This window comes from Anguilla anguilla, chromosome 1 (assembly GCF_013347855.1).
Source record: "Anguilla anguilla isolate fAngAng1 chromosome 1, fAngAng1.pri, whole genome shotgun sequence".
Lineage (NCBI taxonomy): Eukaryota > Metazoa > Chordata > Actinopteri > Anguilliformes > Anguillidae > Anguilla > Anguilla anguilla.
Window position 1 is genome coordinate 3,940,972 of NC_049201.1, and position 17,465 is coordinate 3,958,436.

General features: G+C 46.8%; 1 long non-coding RNA gene across 1 annotated transcript; it reads right to left on the bottom strand.

Moving 5' to 3' along the window:
• Window positions 1–6,996: 6,996 nt before the first annotated feature.
• Window positions 6,997–16,954, bottom strand: LOC118221021. The gene is made up of 3 exons (XR_004764046.1): window positions 16,853–16,954; window positions 10,391–10,521; window positions 6,997–8,181 (listed from the first exon to the last, which is right to left on the bottom strand). It is a non-coding gene; the product is annotated as an uncharacterized LOC118221021 (long non-coding RNA).
• Window positions 16,955–17,465: the final 511 nt, after the last annotated feature.

Genomic DNA, 17,465 nt, shown 5'->3' on the forward strand with positions numbered 1-17,465 from the left:
CCCCGCTGTGCTCGTCCCGCGTCGCCCCGACAACCTGCGTCCCTCAGACAGCTTCAGAAAATAGTGCTGTCATAGGTCAAGGAGAGAGAGTCACACAGAGAGAGAGAGAGAGAGAGAGAGAGAGAGAGAGAGAGAGAGAGAGAGAGAGAGAGAGAGAGAGAGAGAGAGAGAGAGAGAGAGAGAGAGAGAGAGAGAGAGAGAGAGAGAGAGAGAGAGAGAGAGAGAGAGAGAGAGAGAGAGAGAGAGAGAGAGAGAGAGAGAGAGAGAGAGAGAGAGAGAGAGAGAGAGAGAGAGAGAGAGAGAGAGAGAGAGAGAGAGAGGGAGGGATAGATAGAGAGAAAGAGAGAGAGAGAGAGAGACGGTGACAAAGGGGGGAGCATTGTGCAGATCACATGATGCAGCACAGCTCATTTACATACAAGACAAGAAGTGGATCCCTGTCATGTGACACTGTTCAGCCAATCAGAAGCCAATCACCACCCAGCCATGATGTATGTTTTCCTATGTCGTTACCATGATGGGTTACATCACTCGGGCCCCAGAAGTCCCGCCTTCTCCCTTCTTTTTTAGCCAATCCTGACAAAGGGGCTCAATCTTTTAGTGATTGGCAGCTTGCCGGTCCAATCCAGGAGGGCTTGTGTGTTAGCAACTGGCAAGCGCTTGCAAAAGGCCTGTGGCTCCTTTTCTGCTTCTTTCTGGCTGTACAGTTTCCACACTGCACTGTTTCTACAAAACCTCCCAACACCTGTCCCGTCCACACGCAGGGACCTAAATAAACTGGAACTATACACATGTATAAATCATGGATGAAATGCTATATCCACCCCCTAATCCTGCACACCTCCCCGCCCCCCACCCCCCAAATTTGTAACGTGAGTAAATTCTAGGAAGGCCCCGTCTGTCAGAACCCCCTGCTGTGTCCCAGGCAGCCGACAGTCGGAGGAGTTCGCTCCTGTTCGAAGCTCGTTCGCTGGGCGAGCCGCGGCCGTGGCGGTACTGTGCTGACTGTAGCGGCAGGAATGAGTAAACAGACCGCAGAACAAACTGCTAACCGCCTCGGGGATTTAAATTTTTTTTTTTTTACTGCATAATTCACCACGATTATTGAATGTCTAATTGTAAGGAGAAACTGCACTTTGCTGGGCGTGGAGCTGCTCATAAATTAATTAACTCTGACAGAGGCATTTTTTGGCTCTGTGCCGCATCACAGAAACGATAAAAGATTTCAAAGGACGTATAAAAGAAGACATGTACGCGCATTAATAAACTGTTGAGAGGCGCGGGGCAAACAAATATAAAAATGAAAAAGCCGCAAGGGTTTGGCAGGCCCTGAGCCAGGCCAGCTTGTTGCATTGCATAACACCGTGTGATCAGTTCACTGTGCCAAACTGTGCGTGCGCTTCAGAGGGCACAGTCAATGCAGTCGGTTCATTCACTGATCCTCTCGTCACCGCTATAACAATAACACCAAAATACTAGATGCGGACTGAAAAAACTGCAAATAAAACGTACGTTTCTGTTTGTGTCGATGGGTGTTATTCAGGCTTGATAAAAGGCTCGCAAACACTGCACTCACGAAGGGAATGAAATCACACAACTCTTTTCTGGTCTATGTCTCACCAAAAGCAACGAGTAAACAGCAGTTATTTGTTTTCCTTTTTTTTTTTTGATATAAAGCTGTGTAAATGGGTGACTATTTTTGTCCCCGCTCCATGGTTGACGTTCGATAGCCGTGCGAAACGCGGGTGACGCGCCGGGCTCTCCTCTGCGAGGCGGGTCACCTCGGTGCGCGGGAAGGCGTGTCCCCACCGGAAGCTGCCAGGTGCTCTTCATTTACACCTTCAGCAACAGGCCACGCCCAGTCTGACACTCAACTCCGATCGGCTGGCTTTCAGCATGCAGATTGAACAGAAATCTCCCTGGAGCAGTGCACTCACTAGGACTGGTTTAAAAGAGAAACATGCAACACTGGCAGTGTTCACATCATGTAAGTATTAAAATAAAATTTACAGGAGCTTAAGAGAGTGAGAGAGTGTGTGAGAGAGAAGCAACAGCGCAAAAAGATCCCACTCCCACTTAATCAGCACCTGGTGTTACCTCCTGTACTCCCCCCCCCACCACCAGACATACACACACACCCACCCACAAACATATAATTGTACAGACCTCAGAATGCTTCCAACAGCTCTCTGGTTTCAGATCGAGACATTATCAAAATTCCTTTTGTGAAACTGAATGGGAGAAACGGGAGCTTCCCCGTCCCACTCAGGTCCAGTGGTCTGAAACAAAGCCGGTCCTGTTTTTAAAAGTCATTTTAGGAAGCGCTGTTAATATACCCAGAGTCAAAGGAGAATAAATGATGTGCAATATTAATCAAAGAAACCCAATCGTCACTACAGAAACACTGAGAATAAAACCACGAAACTGAGCACGATGTGGAACATTTCCTGTCCTGTTTTTGACTGGCCAATAGCTGCATGAGGGCTCACAGGAAGTGTACTGAAATGCTGTAGGTGCTTACCAGAGTCTCTCTCTGCACTTCTGCTGGAGACGCATCTCTCTGAACTGAAATCATTCACCATGAACAGCAGTCAGCCATTGTACTTCTTCCAAGTTTTTGTGTTTACGTGTCACTTTTTATTAAAAAATCATCAGTAGAAATCAGCCTGTTTACATGACTGTCAGTATAATTATCAGTCAGCTGAATGATCCTTCCCATGATCCTCAGGGGCATTCCACACACAAGACAAGACAGGCCTCAGAAGTCATCTGAACTCAGCTGCTTTGAACGAGCAAGTGTGTTTCATTAGAAATGTGAATCATTTTACATTTTCACCAGTTTAACCAAAACCCTCCCCACTTGAGCAGTATATGCCTGTGTACAGGTTACTGCAGAGACAAATTCAGTCATTACTAAAGGCAGAAAGAAAATGTAACGTATGCATGATGTTCTATATCATATTTTCAATATTTATGTAAAGCAGTTTTTATGGGTACCTGGCAGTTTTGCAACGTGTCCCAATTGCTTTTGGGCAGAGACAAGTGTGTCACGTCAGACAATGTGGTTACCCACTGAGTGCTGGATAGTTCAATAAAAAAGGCAGTGTGGAAATGAGAAGGGATTATGGTATAAATGCCAGCCTGAGAAAAAGCCATTTAACGATAACATAATACAGAGTGTGTCTGTAAACCAATTTCTGAAACAGACTAAAGACGACACATGGAAGTTATTTTCATTAATGTTTGATTAATGGGTTTATATTGGGTTTTAACTTTGTGTCATTGGGTAAAAAAAATGTTTTGTGGTTATTAGGAAACAGGCAACTTCAGATACCAGGTTGGAGGCTTAGTGTTCACCTTTCAAAATATTTACAAGCCGCTGCCCTCAAGACAATTCACACTTTGCTTAAAAAAAGCGTGTTGAATAATCAGTGATTAATACCCAGTCAGAGCAGATCATGGGAACACCCGGCTTCATTTCTATGGTTTCTGGACATGAGGCGGTTTGGCCAACAAGCACAGTACAGGCCATTACCCAATTATCTCAGCACTGTAGAGTGCCAAGCCCGTGGGACAGTGTCCAGGTTCTCACACAATGGAACTCAGTCCTCCTGCCGTTGGGACAAACTGAACCTCAATGGTCCAGAACACAAATCTTCATCCTTTACCTGATTGTTGGTCTGAACCTCCACTTTAGAAGCACTCAACTAGTTAGACTGGAAAATAGAGTAAGAAATATTTATAAGCGATTGGCCACAAACTGCATAAAATAATGCAAGTCAGGAAGAGGATAAGCCTCTTTTGACAATCCAGATGGATAGAGAATGGCCCCATTTCAGTTAAACAGCTTTCGGCCGTCAGTGCTGCTGGAGAAAGAAATTGGATCTGGGCATGCTCAGTGTGGACAGGCCCAACATGGCTAGTCAGTCAGGGGGTATGCACATGGGATAGTTAGTGACAGGAAATGGAGGATTTACTGTACAGACATGAGTTGTAGAGCACAGAATCATCCGAAGAAACTGAACTACATTCTTTGCAATGTCAAGAAAACTGACAAGACACAAATGAAGCATGGACTCCACAGAAATGTGGATTAAAGTCTTTATTTTGCACTTGTAGCAGCAGTACAAGGACATCATTTTGGGATGGGATGAGATGGGGGGGGGGGCACCTGGAAAAGCAACCGCAGCATTCGCGACAGGAACCCAGGCTCTGCCCCTCGTGGATATGGGGAGGGGAGGGGGTACATAATATGGGCCACACCTAGCTGGGCCTGGGGGCAGGAAGAGGAAACTGCTGCTACGTCAAAAGCTAAAGAGGTCCCCCGAGGACCCTCAGGGCCCCGCAAAGGGTCTTCACAGTGTTGGCGGTACAAACCTAACGAAGACGGGGACGCTCAGACCAATCGCCGCCTTGCTGAACGAGCCCCATACAATCATCATCATCATCAGCATAATCATAATCATAAAACAAGAAAAAAAAAAACGAACTAAGTAAGTCACACTCACGGTTACATGAGTTAATCAGGTAACGCACGGCACACTCGCACAAAGATTACACAGAGTTAAAAGCCTGCAGGCACCTCCGTTAGATTTCACTAATCTCCAGGTTCTCATCTGCACCAGCGCTTAAGGTGAGTGCGGTCATGCTCAACACCGGTGGGACTGCCCAGCACCATAAGCTTTGAGTATGTTCTTTCTGCCAGTCTGAGCTTCAGGACATGAGGCTTTCCTGCCTGCAAGATCCCCTGAAACTGTCTGTATGGAAACACGTTTGTAAGACAGCATACAAATGCCACTTATCAAGCAATGCAAACGGGCAGCATTGGGGAAAAGTAAAAAAAAAAAAAAATTCCAGTAGCTAACGCAGATTCTGCATAGACTTTAAGGCCCCAGTCTCAAATTGAAGTGCCTACACCACCCCCAAACTGACCTCATCCCACACTCCCTAAACCTACCTCACTCCACCACAATTTCCTCTCATTTAAAAACAATAAAAAGAAGATAAAATGAATCCCTCAAATCAAAAACAAAACTGCGATGCAGGATTTTGGACGCATTCCCCTAGCCGTGCCCCCCGTGAGGCAGAGTCTCCATCGCTTCCCTGTATCCATGGGCCAGCTCGCGCATCACGTCACCGACCGACCAATGGGAGGGTGGCTCACGCAGGTCATGTCCTCAGATTTTGCTTTTACAGACCTGGGGGTTTTTTCCTTCTACCCCCACCCCCACACAATTTGCTCACTTATGTACAACAAGACTAAGTTGGGACAGGGTAGAGTGGGGGGGGGGCGGGCACGCGTCACCCAGTGAGGCCCTCGCCTGTCATGGGGCATCATGTCTGCCCATGAGCACATGCCCCCCCGTCCTGACTGCGCAAGGGACGCATGCTCAAACGGACCCGGCTCCCAGACAGTCGCCTCACATCTGACAGACAAATATAAAAGCACGTACGCAACAAGCGCCAGGCAGCCATTTTGTTTCGACAGCGTTTAAGGCGATTTCAGTTCTTCCATTATCACCACATTTCTGCTCCTGCAGACAGTGGCTACATTTTTATTGTTTTGTTTTTTCTTTATATTAAAAACATCCCCCATCAACATTCGAAAGTATAAGCATAGTTAATTATTAGTATAGTTATATTTATTTGTCCTAAACTTTTTCACTTTTATTTTTTTTATTTTATTATTTTTAATCGATTTTGTTTGAATCGACAGAATATGCTATACGATACGTTAAGCTGGATGAATGCTAGTCATTTTATTCAACGTTCAGTGATGCCTTCTTTCACATCTCTTAGACGTTTCTCTCAGCACATGCAGGAAAGCAAAGCAAGCGAAGCAAGCAAAACGATCCCAATACCAATTTCCGACTGACTCATGTTTGGCACTTCATACCTTAAATTCTGCCCCCCCCCCCCCCCCCCCCCCCCCCCCCCCCTCACCACCCTCAAAAATTCAGAATGGGGCATCTAGCAAAAGCCATGCTTTCCTTAGAAATTCAAGTGGGAGAAAGAGCTGCACAACCTTGAAAATAAATAGAGGGCTGGGATACACTTGCAAGATTGGCTAAAACCCACCAATAAAAGAAGCAAGCAAAGAATCTGCTCCACCCATCTGTCACCCTTATCAGAAGATATAGCGACCTCCCATTTGCACCCACCTTGCATGGCTGCCATGCATCAGCTACGTACATTCAGGAAGGTTCAGGCTAACTTACAAGGTAACAGACTACAGACCTGGGGGACCTTTATGCACGACATGACAGTTTCTGGGGGGTTTTCCCCTCTTGGACAGGAGGGCATAAACAAACAGGCAGGAAGAAATGCTCTCTGGAATCTTGGAGATCTTGGAATCCATCTTGTTGCTCCTTGACTGGGCCAGACTGGGATTGAAGGACATGCTGCTTGCGCTGACATTTCTGAGACTTGTCCTATGCCACAAGAGTCACCAAATTACAGTACAGGCGTCCAAGTCTCTCTCTCCATATACAGTACACATCCCATTTAAAAGATGAAAGGACTAAATTATTAGCAGAAAAAAAAAACAATTACATTTCACTTCAAGTAGTAATTTTGTTGAACAGTGTTCCCCTACCCCTACAGACAATAGCTTAAAGAAGGTATTTCTAAGAGACTACAGTGTAAAAATTTTATTTGGGATTGGGGAGGGGGGGGGGGAATAACCATTTGTAGGCTGGCATAGACAAGCATCCAAACTCTGGTTCAGACGGCTGTGGTTTAGGGTTATGACCACTTCCTGTTCAGTCCCTGCAGCGGCCCCTGTGGAACCAGGGCATCCGACAGCACAGGAAGTGGTTCCACGGCAACGAATTTCAGTGCCGCGCGGGTCTGCCGTTACGCTTCTGAGCTCGGGCAGCGAAACAGGAACTAGCACCGCGTGCCTCCGAGACGGTACAGCGAAAACCGACTTATGGCCGCCACGTCCCTCAAGCCTTACTCTCCACAGAGCAACCGGCAGTTAACTGCAGAGTCTCATCCTTCACGTTCATACGCATCACAGCTTTATTCAATAATCAATTCTAAAAATATAGATTACAGCAACAGACATTATAGCAATTCTGTGTTTTTGTTTTTTAAAAAGTCCTTATACAACAGAATATGACGTTTGAATATTATTTTAAAAAACTAAGTGCCACACCCATGCATTGTTCAACAGAGTTAGACCATTTGAGCTTACACCTACAGATTGAGGTTATAGGGGTTTTTTAAACCACTTAAGCAACCAATCTTTAACTTACATTGTGGAGAAAACGAATCAAACATTAAAAATACTGTAGTATTAATTAGAGTAATATTAATTCCCTTTCAGATCTGCTTATAGGTTCTTCAGCCCCTCGCCCACAAAAAAAAATTCCTTCACAGTAAGTTCTGAGGCTCAGTTAGTCTCACTGATTTTTAAAAATGCATGTCTGCTGTAGAGGTGTTTAAAAGCAGAGCTATATCTCTCCCATAGGCCCGCTTTCATGGGTTGATAGGTACATTTCAGAGGAGACTGTTCCACTAAGGATAGGGTTAACAGTCCAAGCAAGCCCTGTGCAAGGGAGGACAATGGAATGGACTTGCTTTCTAAGTGGGTTAACCCCTTTCCTTCCTACGGGCAAACGCAAAAAGCCTGCACACTCCCATGTACCATATCAGTGACTGAAACTCGGGCCTACTCTGAACATGGGGCTGGAGTTTCTAAAAACCAGCACAGCAGGACCCCCTCCCCCCAGCCTTCCTCCCACCCCTGAAGTCCCAATGATTCCCAAAGCCGAACGACTGCACCGACTTTGACATCTTAGGAAAAAAAAAAAAAAACAACAAAACAAACAAAATAAGACAAAAACGAGAAGATCTAACAATCCCCCAACTGGTTCATGTGCGAAACAGGGGAGGAAGAAAAAAAAAAAAACCCCAGTGATCGTGCCTACAGCGGTAATGTGTGGAAGATTCTGGATGTCGCCATCCCTCTCTCCCTCCCTCCGTGATTACACAGCCTTTTCCTCTGGCTTGTGGGTGGGCAGGGCCTCCTCAGGGGGTGGGCGTGTTCTCCACCTTGTCCGTCATCTGTCGGGCGCTGTAATAGGACAGGCTGAGGCCCATGATGGCCAGCATCATGGCGATCTGGTTGACCATGCGGTCCTGGGGCTGGGTCTGGACTTCCCCCGCCACCTGCCTCTGCAGAGGAGAAAACCAGACACGGAATCAGCTGGAGCAGGGCTGGCATCAAACCCCAACACCACACAGACAAAAATAAATCAAGGAGGGCTGGGTTCACTGGTGCCTTCTCCACGCCCAAGGTTTAAAAAAGGAACGAAAGACCTGAGCACACACGCCTACACACACAGTGGATGTATGGATTGCTGGTGCTTTGACCAGGCAGAGATGACTTGTCCGGTTAGCACATTTTATATCAATCAAGCACAAATTGAGTTCGACACGCAAGCAAACATGCAATTTGGAACTCCCATTCAAAACCAGCAACTAATTTGAGCATCTTTGCACACAATTATGGTCACACAATTGAAAGAAATGTCTGATTCACTAGTTTACATCACAGCCCATGTGCCCCAAATGTGCACCTTTACCATGTTGTTGAGTCACATTCTAATCAAAACTGTATTAGACATTACATGTTTAATTATTTCCATGGAACAGCCAGCCTATAAAGGAAATTAAAAGGAGGGGCGGGGGGGGGGGTGTTTGAGTCCTCAGACGTCAAACATAATGCTCTCCAACAATGTTCTAAGCAAGTGCATTCCAGCAGCTGAGTGAAGAATTCTAGTAGCCAACCGTGAGATTTCAGCACAGTCATCATGAGACCCAACAACAGGCGGAACATTCCAGAAGCAGGTGTGGGAGTCTGGGGCACATTTCGACTGGTAAAGTAAGGTTGTGGGAAAGAAAATAAAATAAAAAGGATCTCATCCAACCACTGGACCAACTGGGGTGCTGCTGGTGGTCAGATGCATGTTCCAAAACAGACACACTACTTCAGCAGAGCACAGGAGCATTGGAAACCTACATCAACAGCATTAGCAACAGTCATAATCGCATCAAGGATTGCAGGCGTGAAGCGGATTGTTCTTGCCGTGGGCCTCAAGTCAAGCCCAGACCTTACTCCCCACTGATTAGAGACACACACAAGCTGAAAGCCCCTGACTAGCTGGCGACACTAATGCTGTTTTAACAAGCCTTTAACTGGCTCTGTTAAAGCGATATCATGAGTGAGGACACACACACAGACACACACCACACACACTGAGCTTGAGTCAGCAGCAACATGTGCAGTTACTTTTAGTTGATTAGTAATTAGAAAGTAGTAGCTCTTGAGCATGTGTGTTTATAACACAAGACTCGTTCGCGTATTTGGTCACAGCCACACTAGAGCATATCACTCTAGAGGAAGAGGCAGGTCCAGCGTGTGAGAGAAGAGTAATACTTTATAGGAAGAACATACTTGGCACCCAGGCAGGAACCACTCTGCCAAAGCCTAGGGAACAGGCCATGTCCCCCCACCCCTGCAGCCCTCATTCATTAGTGCCAAAATATTTCCATCGCACCCTCTCCCTAAAAATAAAAAACGTCATCTGTATTGATCCGCCCTAACTTCACTAACAAAAATTAAAATTAAAAACCTTGATCAAAGCAACAGGCTGGTACATTCAGAAACTCTGCTGGTTTTACCAAATCCAGCTCACGCCCCCTTCCCACTGCGGGTATTTACACTATTTTTTACTTTCAAAGTCAAGCGTAACCCCTTCGGTCATACATGAAATGTCGGAGCTGGCGCTTCCTGTGCCGGCCATTTTGTAATCGGGGGGTTAAAGGCGTACAGAGGCACAACACTGAAGTAAGGACAGGAGGATTCCCTGGCCTGGCAATGGGTTGCAGTTCTGTGTGGGAAGGTTAGTGGCAGAAGGCACACACACACACACATCTGAACCAGCCACTATTTGGTTATTCATGCAAACTGGCAGCGGACAATAAGGTCTAAAAAGGATTTAGGATTTAAACACACCGCCTGCTTTTCATGTGCACTCAGGTTACAGAGCCATCATTCTAAAGATACGATTAGAAATAAATTTAATGAAATCTTGAGGGAAAAAAAAAAAAAAAAAAGTGGTAGTCCACCACAACAGGCAGAGCTGTGTTTTAATTTAAGAAATTTAAAAAAATCTGAAATCCCAACACTCTGCAATGGGGAAGCCAACTTCACAAACCCCATAAGTCAGGAGGTGTTACCTGACAGGTAGGAGACCAATCAAATAGGTCACTCTGCATAGTAAAGATTGCCAGTGTTAAAGCACTCCCATCACTCCTCTATACACCTTCACCCCCCCACATCCTCCCATCCCCAGAGAGAGGAGCGGATAAACGGACAGACCTGGAGAAGTCTGAAGTACCCAGGGGTCAGTCTGCCCAGTCTGATGATCATGTCTGCGGCACGTCTTCGTTCAGCGAGCGACGGCGGCGAGTCCGACCTCTCTCAGCGCAGTCTGCAAACCACCGAAGGGCCTGGGGAGCAGAGGAAGGAGCACATGAGGAGTCACCCTCACCCCACACTGGCCATATACCCTCACCCCACACTGGCCATATACCCTCACCCCACACTGGCCATATACCCCACCCCCATATCACTCTGAAAACCGCAAATCACATTCTTAATCCCACACACCTGGTGTCTGTGCAAATCGATGTGAAGGTTTATTTGCATATACTTCCACGAATAATACCTACATTGCATTATCAATCAACCATTGCATTTTCGAATAAACAGCAGTGAGGAATGGGGGGGGTTGGAACACTTCCACTTCAGTTCCAAAAAAGCTGCTTTCCTTTAAGTTTGGCGTTTCGTGGCATGATGAAAGAATGCGTCTGGAAAGGATGAAAACGCCTCACCCAAGGCTAAGATTAGTGAGAGAGGATATTGTCAGTAATGTCAGAGCCTTTGGAGGCCGACCAGTCACTCACGTCTGCATCTGGGTCTTGTTTCGGATCGGGCTTCCTCGCCTCAGGCTCCCAGAATGCCTCTTTCTTTGAGGAATGTGCCCGTTATTGCACGAACCAAATCTGAACCAGATCCTAGCACAGCAACAGCAACAGTGCTCCTTTCATAATCAAAATTACCCAAACCCATCGGGATAAAAGCCAGGAGGGAGGACAGGGATTAAGCCTTTCCTTTGGACACAATTACAGGAGAATTTGCCAATTCTGAGTGGCTGACAGCTGAAGGAGAACCCCTAAAACTCGCCAAATAAACCCGTTTACCAAAACTGAAGCCAAACCAACCAATCAACTCAATGCTAGCTTTGCATTCTAAACAGACCAAAGCCCCACATTTATTTTATTTAGTTTGTCCACACATTCTCAGCGGTGTATTGGGAGTCACTCTTTGATATACAGAAGAGAACCTGCCACAGGCGAAGCTCTGAGCAGAACCAGATGTGGGTGGGCAGGAAGGAAAGAAGGAAATTTAACCACAACCACTAACAGGCAGGGGTGTACAGCACCCAGCCAATCTCAGTGCACCATTCCTGGGAAAACTGAGGAAAGACGACAAAAGCTCAGTAAGAACTCTTCCAAAACAGACGGATATCCACCGAAAAGATGCAGGGTACCGGAAGACCCGGAAGATTGCACAGAAGGGAAGGGTAGGGGTGACCATACACACTTCTAGGAGGGGTGTGACTGCAGACCTGGTTGCGATTGGACCTTTTGTTAGGGTTAAGGAAAGCGAGAGCCACTCCCGGGGTGTGGGGGGGTGAGGTGGGAGAAGAAAAAAAAAAAAAAAAAGTACATGGATAAATAATCCCAAAATCCATAGGGGGGTGCCACCCCGGGGCAGGGGGGTGTGGGGCGTAAAACCCAGCGGGATCCTCACCTTCAACGGCCCCTCCAGCCGCAGGAAGCTTGGCGGGGACACGATTCCGAGCAGCAAGCCCCCGGCTTCGAACCAGAACCGGCCCGAAAGAGAAGCGTTCCGTGGCAGCTGAACGTCCCAGCGAGCAGAGGAAGCCAGCGCCGAGTGAGGACCCGCCCCACCGAGCCCCGCCTTTTTATACAGCCCCGTCTCGCCCAACCAGATCAGCAGGATCCCAACACACACACACAGCTGTCAGCACACATCACACTCTGAGGTTTCCACTTGCATGCACACACACAAAACCCCACCCACTACAGTGCAAAAGCTCTCTCGATCTGCCAGATGCGATCTGCTCATCCAGTGAGCCAGGAGAGGGGGGGGGGGGGGGGGCATTCGTTTGAGTGTGCCCACTGAGCACGCTCCAAAGAACATGCGTGCCAGGGCGCTACGTAGAGTTACGCAATCAAGTTAAAAGTCTACCTCCCCCAATGTGAAACGCACACTATGACAACTGAGGGTTCTGCTCATGTTTGCAGTTTACAGGAGTGGAATAGAGGAATTGGCGTGTTAGTTTTGTGGTTTACTTGTTTGGGGGGGTGGGGGGTGCATTCTTTTGCAATGCCTTGCGTGTTGCCATTAGGCAAGATCTTTTTCCGTTTCAGTGGACTGGAAGACCTGTGGAAATTAGGACTGCAATTCTTCAAGTTTGATGCTCATTTCTTGAACTTGAATAACTTGCGTCCCGTCCTTAACAGAAGTTAAAAGTACGTATTCAGTAAATTGATAAACTAATTGCACCAAAAAGGGTTGTTTTTATTTTTTAATCTTACAAACTGTAATTCGCAATCTTACAATAGCTCACCATTTCCTGTAACCAATTGCAGTGAGGCTGTTGTCCAATGCAGAGCTGAGGTTCAAAGCATTGTGATTTATCTGGAATGAATCGGGAGAAAGGGTTCTGCAAGGCTATGTCCTCGCTGAAGCATCCTCTGGGAGCCTCCTCGCTCCTTGCTCCTCCAAGGGGCATTTAACAGACTGTGATTTCCTTAAAGAAGGTGGACCTCCGATCGATTTCAGAGGCCCTACGGATTTAGTGTCCCGTGGATAGACGAGACTAATCAGCAGCCGCAGTGCTGATTTAGCAGAAACGCCGTGTCGATACTGCCCGCAGACTGCAGCAGCCAGGACCCATCGCTGCTCCACCTCCGGGCGTGACAAGACTGAAGACGCATGCAAGCATTCCACACCGCACAGCTGTGGGTTTCCCTGCAGGGCTCAATTCAGCAGCTGCAGTGCGGGAAACCCCTTTAAAGTCCTCATGCCCATGTGAGAATACGGTCCCCCTCATCTGAATGAGGTAGGTGTGCAATAACACGCCTCTCAAGGTGACCTGGGAAGTACCCCGGGTACACCTGTGGGGCTGGGCGTTCCCGACATTCAAGCATCGCTTCAGCCAGCATCTGTAAACACCAGACTCAGCCTGCATTCTTTTTACATGAGACAGCCTCATGGAATTATACACACGTGTGCGCCACATATAATAGGACCATAATGTACAGGGGAGGCAGGGGTGGGGGTGCAATTGTGCAAAGCTTTACAGAACTTTGAAGCAGTGGCTGGTTTTGCTTCTGACCAATCAGAAAAAGGCTTCCATAAAACCATGAGAGACTATGAACATTTCAAAGGCATTCGTTTTCAAGGAGACCCGTCCGCACGCAGCAGACGAAAGGTCGCCACAACAACGCTTCAGACAGGGACATACTCATGCACTCAAAATGGACTCCACTTGCTAAAAACAACATTCTCACGGGAATTCACCCCCCAGCGCAAAACCATTCCGCCATTACTTGTGTTAGGAGCCATCGAGACCGGATGGTATCCAGGTCCCCACCCCCAAAAAAAATGCTTCCGATTCCTTTGTTCTGAAAGCTCATCCGCCAGCGGCTAAGCGCACACTGTGTCAACGGCTTGCATCCAGGCTGGGAATGCGGACGGCAGCGGGGGAGGGGGAGGTGTGTGTGTGTGTGTCGAAGTGCAGGGACAGCGCTCGGTTTGATCTGGCTTCTCACACAAAGGTGGGGAGAGCCTGCCCGTCGCCCTGCGTTACGCTCCCGTTTCTGCACCAGCACCCCGTTCACATGCTGCAACACATGTGCATTCATCACACTCTCCCGGCCAATCCGAGTCCACCACTAAGCTCCTCCCCCACCCCCCACCTCGCCTTCAATAAGGGAAGGGGCTTCTCTGATCCCCCGGCAATGGCGGATCGTTCAGTGCCGGCGGCTGCAGCGGCGGCGGCTGCAACCCCCACCGTAGCGCCGCGAGAACCGCGGTATCCCTGCAGCCAGCGGCTGAGCTCACGGGCCAGACAGCGCGACCGCGCCTCGTTATAGATTCCGTAGGATTTCTGCATTACGCAACAGCAGTGCTGCCCTCGGTCCACTGAGGGACGGGGTCGCCCGCGACTCCGCGAGCGCTCCCCCGTCGCTCGGCGTGCGCGTGGGAACGGGACGTTTGGGACGCTGGGAAAAGCCCGTGCCGAAAGCCTTTATCGTTCCTCATACAGTAAGTCAGCGCTCCGTAATGTTCACAGTGCTCCTGCCCGTGCACCACTGTAACCAAGACGACACAAAGAACTGACAAGAAAAAGGAGACCCTCCCACCACCTCCCCCCCCCCCCTTCCCCCCCTCCCTTTCTGTGAGAGATCTGTGTCAGGTTCAACCCGAAGCGCTCCAGGCGTCTCATGTGCCCGTCGGAAAAAAAACATACAACTCAAAACCGGATTGGATAGGAAGAAAATAAAGACCGCAGTGCATTGTGGGGGATTCTCACAGCAGCACATGCACCTGACTGAAACCAGCTCAACTGCTTGGAAATGAGAAACCAGTCCCCTATATCCATCCATCCAAGAAATGTCGGACCCCGGTGGTGTTTGGATTAAGACGTTCAATCAGTGTCAAAACCAGACATATGAAAGCTGCTAATGACCTGCCGATTAATTTTTAAAAATACGAATAATAATCAGGATCTGAAGCCTGCTAATTGTGTCCATAATGGCCATCAATCCAACCAGCAACGTCACTCACAGCACCCAGAACCCTCATAATCCAAACCAACATTAACACTGGCTTTTCTGAATCGCGTGTACTACATACAGTATAACCCTTGCTTTGTAAGACAATTTTTGTAGTTTACTCGCCTTAACACGCCAAAGAACAAATTCAAAACAAGAATTAAAGAAAATAATCTGTTTTGATGCATTTTGGTTTCAGCGGGAGCCATGATATATGGCCCCCTGCAAGTGAACAGAACAGCTGTTGAATTCTTCTTAAAGATCAAATATCAAGTTCTGGTAAAAACAGACCTGGAAGTAAATGCTAATATTACCGGGTGGTATTAGTGCCGATCATATAAGCTGGGTTGTTTTTGCAAAACGGCATACTGAAAAAGGCCCCTCTTTACATAGTATTAGTATGGTGATGGTGGGGGGGGGGGGGTCCTGGCTAGGGGGGTATTGGAATTCCATTTTTTTTTTATTGCAAAAAGAAATAAATAAAATAAATGCAACATCAATGTGGAACTTCTTCAGTCGGTGAAGTTATCGGAAAGGTCAGGGTCAGTGTACATGGTGTGTCGACAGTTTAACAAATGTCAATCACTCAAAGCAAGGCTGTACACAGGTACCCCCCCCCCCCCCCCCCCCCCCCCCCCCAAAGAAAAAAATTACAGGTAATCACAATCAAATATTGAGGAAGTACTACTACATTGGTGAGGGTTTTTTGTTATTTGTTTGTGTTTTACATTTTTTAAATGAAGAGTAAAGAGCTAAAGTACATTCCTCATCACTTTCCCAAAAAACACATTGGAATTAACTGGCTAGAACGCAAATGTTGTTGCAAAAGTTAACCTTTCACACAGATCACAGACGGAGAGGGGTGGGGTGGGGTGGGGGGGGTCACCTTAAACATGGTCCATATGACAAATACGTTCTCTCCAAATACACAACCCTTTCACCCAAACCGAGTAGCTGCCATTTTATATTTCCATTGTTCTGCAAACCTTTGCCGTTTTAGATCACCGACCAAACCCCCTTCGTACTGCTCATGGTAGCGCTTCAGCCTGCTAATGGAATGGGCGAAGAGAACATCGTGTTCTCTGGAGTCTCGTTCCATTTCAAATCTGGATTTTTAAATCACTTCCTATTGTTGGTAAAGCATTTTTTTTTTATAATTAAGATTTTTTATTAATTCAACTGTATTTTTGAAATGACACTTTCACAGGCACATGGGCGCATGCTATTCTTAATAAAACAATTAACTAATGGGAATTCACATTTACTTCAACGTACTTGAAGAAAGGAAAAAAGGAATGATCACTATGCAGCTGCTCGGGGCAGGTTCGGTCCAGTTACTTCAAAAAGTGGTAGAAATCCAATAAAAGGTAAGCATATAGTAGAATAAAGCGGTTGTCCACTTTGACACACAAATGACAATCACAGGAGATGGCCAGTTAGTTCCATCAAATTATGAAAAACTGGCAACTAACCAGCGCTTATTGCCAAATTAAAACCCCAGTCTACATTTGTGCCTCGCAAGATATACAAAGATTGTTATTTTGTTGCAGGAACTACAAAATGGTGGTTGTATAACTGTAGAACTTCCAAAGTAGTTCGTTATGCACTTACCATTACTGCAAACGCGTTCTACTGAACAAAGCAAAGAGCGACCACCGCTTTGGAAGATTTTCTTCAATTTAGTCAGCCAGTCTTCAATTATATAAAACCACATTCATCGGCGACTTGTCAATATTTCCAAGGGCTAAGAACACCAATGTATAATCAAAATCCACAAATTCAGTCGGCGATATTTAATTGAAATTAGCGCTTAATTGTTGCTCAATTAAACCTTTGATGAAGGCGGTTCCTTGTTTTTGCGCAAAAAAAATGTTGAAAGCAAAAAATAAAATCCGGATTTCACACTTACCTGCTGTGCGTGATTTTGTTAGCTCTGAGTGCAGTTGGAGGGTTGAAGACAACACGGCGTACACGTATCTAGCTATATAGGAGGGTTGGACAGCCTATACATTCACCAGGGGGGTGGGGGAGGGTTACACATGGAGCATGCAACTGACTGCAGCCACAGTCATGGCTGAGAATCCCCCACTAAGTAGTATGCGCCTGCTAAATGGTGCTTTGCCAACACTATGGCCATTTGCTTTATTTTTTACGAGTTCTGTAAAAAAACGCCTTTAAATTAATTATCCAAGTTGGCTAATTCTTGATAAGGAAAGCGTCTCCCCCCATTCTACGTGTCATGCGCGCGCACGAGAAGTACGCTAACCACCTTTTATCTTAAATACGGTTTGTGTGTGCGTATGTGTTTCAATGCTTGAAGGAAGTTTTAGTTATTATTTTGTTATTAAAACTAGTTAACGGGGACTTGGATCCGTTTCAGAACTTTTTCCTCAAACCGCGACTTGCTCTTATAGTTAACGAGCCCTAAATGGAACACTGACCAGAATTACATTATTGACACCAGAAACCGGATTTTTGGGTGTAAGTAGGGCCTTCATTCTTTGAACATAAAAACGTACAGT